This window comes from Cupressus sempervirens, chromosome 5 (genome assembly GCF_028749045.1).
Source record: "Cupressus sempervirens isolate cs-2001-9-10 chromosome 5, ASM2874904v1, whole genome shotgun sequence".
Lineage (NCBI taxonomy): Eukaryota > Viridiplantae > Streptophyta > Pinopsida > Cupressales > Cupressaceae > Cupressus > Cupressus sempervirens.
In genome coordinates, this window is record NC_143122.1 from 770,699,279 (window position 1) to 770,707,682 (window position 8,404).

General features: G+C 35.0%; 1 pseudogene across 1 annotated transcript; it reads left to right on the forward strand.

The window, feature by feature from the left end:
* The first annotated feature begins 5,369 nt into the window (after window positions 1–5,369).
* Window positions 5,370–6,755, forward strand: LOC149558188 (protein LATERAL BRANCHING OXIDOREDUCTASE 1-like; annotated as a pseudogene). The gene is made up of 3 exons (XR_016352445.1): window positions 5,370–5,593; window positions 5,822–6,145; window positions 6,403–6,755. The product of XR_016352445.1 is annotated as a protein LATERAL BRANCHING OXIDOREDUCTASE 1-like (transcript).
* The last annotated feature ends 1,649 nt before the right edge of the window (window positions 6,756–8,404 follow it).

Here is an 8,404-nt window from a genome sequence, read left to right on the forward strand (position 1 = left end):
GATGTTGAAGATCTCCATAGGATGGCAGGACTTATAGTTCTAATACCACTGAAATGGACACCCAAGAATGCCCAAAAGCTGAACCAAGGCTGAAATTATATTAATGCTGAGAATGCTGCAATCAATTACAAAGAGATGTATTCCAAAGGCCAAAGCCTAAGGGAATGACATCTAGAATGTTACAACAGAGAATGAACGTCCTCTATTGCCAAAAGAAGGGAGTATGATTCACACATCCAAGCTCTTATCAAATGCAAGTTATAATCATCCGATGACCAGTAATGAGACTTTCAGCCCTATTTATCCTTTTCTTTATCCTTTTGGAAGGAACTAAATCATTAATTAATTTCAAGAACTAGAAGCTTCCTCCTTCCAATAATTAATGTGTTCTCTAGAAATTCCTCCCTAGCAATAATTAATTAAACCACAAGAGGCTTCCATCCTTCCAATAATTAATACATACCCTCGAAGCTACTTCCTTGTAAATAATTAAATTAATTAAATACAAAGTCACCTTTAATTTTTAATTGAATGACTTTATAAGAAATTAATTTAATTTCTTCTTATAATCCACTTAGACTTTGGAGAACGTGAAGGTTAAAACATGGGAACATTACACAGCAATCTCTTCTATTTTGGATGTAGTCATTTTGAGTTTCCACAACAACTTCTCTTAGCAATTAGACCAAGGGAGTCATTTGACATTGTGCATATGGGAATAACTCCAATCGGTCTTAAGATTCCAAACATCTATCAATATACTCGAGAAGCAACTCTCTAAAATACACCAAGAATCTGAGATTTCTAGGGCCTAGAAAAGAACATTTTAGTGGTATCAGAGCTATAACCCTTGCCAGCTTGTGAGGCTTTTACTTGTAGGAGTTTTGTCTATCCGAAAGGATTTGAATCACACAGATATAACACAAGAAGTAGGCCAGGGCAATAAGATGAGGCTAAAATTAATGCAATGGAAGCAGAGATGGGTGAAAGAAGAGATGGAAGCTTGCCAAGAGAACAAATTAATCAACTTAACTAATTCCTGACTATTCTTGCCCAACACCAGAAGCAACATCAACAATTAAAGTTGCAAACTATATTAGCAAATGATGCAACAATTCTAGGAGTGCATGATCACTGTAATGGGGTAAATGAGAGTTCAAATAGTCAAGATGAGAAGTGAAGCCAAGCATGATAATCAAGAAAGGATAGCCTCTGAGGGAACTATGTATACAATGTCTGATCAACCATTGCATCCCACATTATTACCTCATCCACTTGAAATAGAACTAATCCATAAGGTTGAGATAGAAGAGATGCACATCACATATGAGATTATGGTCGCTTGAAATGAATACATGCAACTTCCAGCTATTATAAGGTAACCAATAAATTCAAATAAACTCATGAACCAGCATAAGGACAAAGTTAGGAATCGTCTGCAATGGCAAGACAGAAGGCATAGAGGGGAAGCTAGACAAGGCTTCCTGCCAAATTGAATACAAAGATGCCTTGAACAAAAAATTTATACCAATTTTCAATGGAACTGAAGGAATATCAGTAGGGTTGTGGGTTCATAAATTAGACACTTTTTGGGCACTCATGCTTATAGAAGAGAAGACAATACAGTTTTCTATCATGCAACTAGATGTGTAGCATATGATTGGTGGAAGTGGAACACGGATTAGTTTCCCACGATCATGCAATGATACACTCATATGACCTATTTGTTAAGAGGTTGATTACTCACTTTAACTGAAAAGATAAAGAAGTCTACTACAGGGAATTGGCTCAACTTAGGCAAGTAGGACATGTGGAGACTTAAATAAATAAGTTTCAAAAAAAAAAAAATCTTAATGATTCCTGATATGCCACAGGAAAGAGTCACAGTTCTTTTAGTAGAAAGATTGAATGATAGACTAAAAGGATTGGTCAAGGCACATAGACCTAATACATTGGATGTTGTCATTGGGTTAGCTCTTGATCTTCAAGTCACACCTTCTTCTGAGCCACACAAGGAGTAGTTTAGGAATCAGAAATCAGATGATGTATCAGATGTGAAGGCTCCCAATCAGCCCAAAATCACATCTCCTTAGTTAGAATCAAAATCAAGTAATGAGTTAAGAAGGAATCTTTTTTTTCATTGCAAAGAACCTTTGAAACTAGGACATAGGTGTCTTGGGAAGGGTAAGGCGTATCTTATTGAGGTGAATTCTGATTTGGGCAGCGATAAGGATAGTGAACACAATGACGAGGTGAAAGGTGCCCTTGCATCCCTATCCGGTGGTTCCAAAAATCATTTTTGTCAAAGTACAGGAAGTTATGGGTATAGTCGAGACCAATGCTACACAACTTTATTGATGAGAATTTGTAGTCAAGGGAGGACAACGAGTGGAGAAATTTCCTGGATTTAGCGTTATGTTGGTGGATGAATCCAAAATTATTTGCACAAGGAAAATACCAAGGGTAGGCTTAAAATTAGATAATTATACATTTGATGCTAAGTATTATGTGGATTGCATTGGTGGAGTCAAAGTAGTATTGGAAGTACCATGGTTGAAGTCCTTTGGAAGACACATTCAGGATTTCAACAACATTGAGTTTGAGTCTTCTCATGGAGATAAAAAAATTATGTTGAAGGCTACCAAAAATGACAACTCAAAAGTTGTGGCAGTCAAGTGATTTACAAGCTCACCTTTATGACGAAAATATCCTTGAAAGACATGGGGATAAATCAGACCATTCCAAGTTTGACAGTAGTAACTTATCTCCTTTTTCTCATGATATGACATCTTTACTACATGATGATGCGTCATGGGAGTGGCTTAAACATTACACACTAAGCTTAATTCCTAGCCCAAAAGTGTTAAATAGTCAAAGTTGACTTATCTTTCCCAAGCTTAATCCTTCCCTTAGTGTGTGATGTTTAAGGGTGGCCTGCATCATGCTTAACATTAGGATTTAATAGAGGTATATCTTCTAACAATCCATTGATAGCAAAAGAATTGCACCTTCATTTGATGTCCAATTTTATGGATATTAATGTGAGATCATGTATGGTTATTGTTATTAATGGAGAAGGGTCAGTAGATGTTGTCATTGGCTTGCAGCTGGGTAATGATACTTTGGATGATGGTTTACTTTTAACTTTTTACAAATAGTAGATGTTTGGTCAAATTGGGTAACTTGATGAGCTACTTCTTTTTCACCCATTATGACAGGTTTCATATTTTGGTGCAACATTGAAACACCCTCACTAATGTAGAAGTTGTTGCATGACACGTTTTCTCATGTGCAACTTTCTTCAGTTAAAACTTAAGTTACCAATGCTAGTTTTGATTTTGATGCAGGTGCAGGATGCTGATGAATGGATGCGTGCATTTTTTTGGGAGGAGATTTTGGATGCGTTTGGGTGATAGATATACACACTGATGTATGCAAGAAATAAACAAAATTAAACCATTCCATAGCATGATACTAGTTCAAATTGAAATAAGAAGAGAGCCCAACTATGAACAAGAATGAGAAGGATGAGCAATGATTGGCCTCTTTTAGGACCATTTTAGAGTTTAGGAGTAAAAATTAATTATAAAATCCATTAACACGTGCTTTTTAAAGTCACTTAAGTGTCTAGGTGTTGAAAAAGTCACATGTGCTCTCCAAATGTGCTCGAGTGTTGTGTGGGTGCTCTTGGAAGCATCCAGAGAGCATCCATAGTCATTGGACATGCTTTCTAGATGCACCGATGACATCCTAGTGCACCAGCATCAGCACCCCGTGTCTTTGGGAGAGAATCGATATCTAAGGTTAAAACTATGATTTTCAATTATGAGGTTGTAAATTATAGCTCATAAGGATTTTTGATGTTCTTGTCAATCATATCATGGGAGCATTAGCTACGGTTCCCAATGAGGCTTCTAGTGTTAAATGTAATTGACATTTATTCTTGGCAAGCAACTAGATATTATAGTGTTATAAGCTAGAGTTGTACTATGTCAAATCATAGTCATGACACCAATCCACAATAAACTTCAAAAGTTTGTAGAGGTCAAGGCAATTATCACATCTAGGACATCCAGTTTGGTGCATCTGAATGGTTAAATAATTCATGACATTTAATTATGCATTTTCAATTGATGTGTATGTACATATACATATATGCATATACATATATACACACAAATAAAAATGATTAACTATCTTAGCTTAATTTAAAATATAAATGATAAATTTAACTATTCAATTTTGAATATAATGTAATGATTAAGTTATACTATTATTGCACTTACCATTAAGATTCAAATTCTACCCATTTTCACTTTTACTAAAAATTAACCACTCTAAATAAATATTCATAAAAAAATTTAATTAATATATCATATAATACATACTATAATAAACAAAATATAATATTTAACCTGTAAATATTAGATTAAATCTGCATTATTTTCCTTTGATATTTAATTTTAAAAACACTATCATAAGAAATATAGAATGTATTTTCTATTCCAATTAGGATTAAAGAAAGAAAGAAACGCTGTCATATCATATTGATATATAAGATGGTAGGTATAACCTGCATGAAAATGAGTATTCGCAGAAATGGTAATAATAATCAACAAAGAGATTTTATAATGTTTTAGGGAAAATGTAGGACCAATGTACATGGAAGTTTTATATTATTTTACCATCAAGAAATTAAAAGACATTATAATGAATATCTAGTTTTGCATATGGACAATTCTGTAGCGTACGTTGATTTCCCAGAACGTTTTCAATTTAATCAAAGCGAGTTTCTACCCACACCACTGTATACAATTTTTGAGAGTGCAGTGTCAGAACTCAAGAATGTTTGTTTTGATTAAAATAACTCTAATGTTTGATTCAGACTCGGTATTTAATCCATCTAATGGAGCTTCAGAATTCTGAGAGTGAGGGGTTAGAACTCGTAAGGTAGTTTGTTTAGATTGAAAAACTATCATGTTTAATTCAGCTATGGTATTTGATCCCTCTGCTGGTACTTCAAAAAGATTTTCAATTCCTGTTGCTCAGGAATTGGCATCTCAGAACCTTCACAGTTCTCCAAAGGTATATCAGATCAGAGAAAGAGCGCCCAAATGCCGTTCCTCCTCATCGATTGGACATTCCCAATATTGATATGGGCATGTTTTTGGGACAGTCAGATCTCTATAGGCAAAAGGAATCAGAAAAGCTTGGCATGCCATGCCAGGAATGGGGATTTTTTCAAGTGGTACCTTCAAAATTGACTATAAATTATGTTGTATAATAGGGATCAGGTTCCACTCTTCTAACTTGCATGCTTAGCTAATATGATATGTATATCTTTATTACAGGCTGTGAATCATGGAATTCCACTTTCCCTGACAGACAGAATGAAGAGAATTGTGAGGGATTTCATTCAACTGCCCCTGCAAGAAAAACTCAAATACAAAATACAGGAGCTTGAAGGCTATGGCCAGGCTTTTATAATCTCTGATGAACAAGTACTAGACTGGGCGGATATGATGTCCTTGACTACTCTGTCCCCAGAGGATAGAAAAATGGACTTCTGGCCAACAAAGCCAGCGGATTTTAGGTACCCAAATCTTTGCTAATTCATATTGATAAAAATATTATGTAAAATCTATTTTGCCTCTTCCCCTGTCCTAGGTCTCTGATGGCTGTAGGTATGAAAAGCACATCTACGTCAATAAGTTTTTACATTCCATTTCAAAATAATTGCCTGGTATATTAGCCCTGTTTCTGTCCATCTGATTTTCATCATTTTCATTTCTGATCAAATCATGCTGCCCGTTTGTTGCAGAGAAACTGTGGTTGAATATGCTCTTCGAATTCAAAGACTTAGCAATGAAATTATTTGCCTCTTATCTGAAATTCTTGGGCTAAAACCAGACTCTTTTCTTAACATGTGCGGAAAAATAAGACAGAGAATGAGATTAAATTACTACCCACCCTGCCCAAGACCGGATTTGGTTTTAGGCAAAGCCCTCATTCAGATGGATATGCTTTGACTGTTTTGTTGCAGGACGATGAGATAGTGGGGCTACAGATTTGTAAAGATGGTGAATGGATTTCTGTTCAACCCATCCCTGGTGCTCTGGTTATTAACATTAGTGGCACGCTTGAGGTAATGAAGATGAACTTTAACAGTCAATAGGCAAAACAATTTGTACCTTCAATCTAGGTCAAATTAATTCAAAGAATGCTTCTACAGGTGTATAATTATGGGATTTAATCCAAATTGTGAATTATTGTCTGGATTTAAGATTTCATGTATAAAATAAGAAACCCCTTCAATTCATTCTTGATCATCATATGTGGAAATAATGTATATGCCGCCGGATTGATATCGAATGTAATATTTGCTTTTGTATTTTGAATTAGGTAATAAGCAATGGAATATACAAGAGCGTTGAGCACAGGGCAGTCACAAACCTGGACAGAGATCGGATCTCTATTGCCATGTGCTATGGTCCAGGCAGGGAAACAGAAGTGGGTCCTGCTGCCGAAGTCATAGATGAGATGCATCCCTGTAAATATAGAAGATTTATTTAATCAGATTATATACAGCATGTCTTTTCTGGAAAGCTCGATGGGAAGAAGTATCTTGAATTTGCCAAAATCAAGTCTTAATTTGCTCCAACAACAACACATACAAATGAGAATTCATGCATTGCTATTGCTCTTGCTCTTGTTCCTGGTCTGTGTAAGGTTAGCTGCATTGCTGCTTTCACTTTCTGTCTGGCACACGACATGAAGAAAAAAACACGGTGAGGCATGAGTGGAGGATAAGGAATTCCAGGTTTCCTTCTTGTATTTTACTTTAATCTATTCTTTTCTGAAGCTCTATTGCTTATTAATATCCTACCACTTTCTTCCATTTCTGGTGATTACAATTATTTAGTTATTGCAAACTTTCTGTTAGCTACAGCGAGTAAATTTTCGTGTGCTCTGGCGTGGGTCGATTCGGATAGGTATTTTAGAATTACTAATTGCTGTTTCATCTTCTGCGTCACTTTCTACAATTGAAGTTAGGGATCGCGTTTTATTATTATTATTTTAATATTATTATCAGATTCATTGGTTTGTGACTCAAGTAGTAGCATATGCCTGGCTGGGTCTGGGTTGAATAAATTTGTTGTTGTTAAGAGTGCTAATTTCCATTTAAATTTTATTTGCTGTAACCTGTTTGCCAGCATATTAGAAAAAATGTCGATCAAATTTTTAAAATTTATTGTATTGCAATAATTTGTTTCTGGATTCGATTGTGTAATTTAAAACGTTGATGGTAAAAATCTTAACACAATCGAATACAGAAACAAATCACTGCAATATCTATGTTAACTTATGGGTAGAATAAAATTATAGATAGAATAAAAAAAAAATTGCTACAATCATGAGATTTAAAATGATAACAAAATCTAATTAGTCATAGCTGGAAATATCATATTTCTCCATTTGATTGTTGTATTTCAGTCCAGCCTCAAATTTTGAAATGAAGAGTTTGGCAACATTATTTAGAAGCAGGAAACATTTACCTTACCGTGCTGTCAATTTAGGGATTGGAGTTTTATATAACTGTTAACATTTTATAGCTTTCTCACAGTGCTAGACTTCTTAGCATCATTTGAGGTAGCTGAGAGGGTTTATGTTTTTAGACTTTCAACGGTGCTGATGATCATTTTCTTATCAACACTGCTTCTAGGAGTTTTCTTAATTTTCGATTGGATATCATTTTGTTTTTGAATGTATGCCCTCTATAAGATAGACTAGATTCGTGTGGCAGTATATTCATTGTAGTTCAGAATCTAGACTACAAATGTTTCTAGCATCTGTTCCCTTTGATATTCAAATGGATTTTCAAAAGAGAAGAGCTGATAAGTATTTGAACACATTACTTTGCATGTTCCATGTTTGATTTTTTTTCTTCCATGCACACAAATCTCTAGATGATTCCAAATGCATTTTTTTTATAGCCATGTAGGGATGGTGGGTAAGAAAAGACGGTTTGAAGGGGTTGAATGTAGGGAGTTGTTCTTTGGACAAGGTGGATTACTCACATCTTTAGTTTTAGTTGTTGTTAATATCAGAGGATGATGCATATTCTGAATTCAATTGTGTGCCATGTTTTTGCAAAAATGTGGCACACAATCGAATTCAGAATATGCATCCTACTATGAATGATTGTGGAAATTTGTTCAAGTTAATATCAGAAGATGATCACTTGTCCACAGATACAAATAGGAAAAGAAATAAAGTGATTGATTAGGAAGAGATCAAACTCATGATGTGGCCTCTAGCACAATTCCACGTTGTCTTATTCAATATGATATTGCCTATATAAGGCTAATGCTTTTTTGAGTCACTGCCGTCTTCAATCCACATG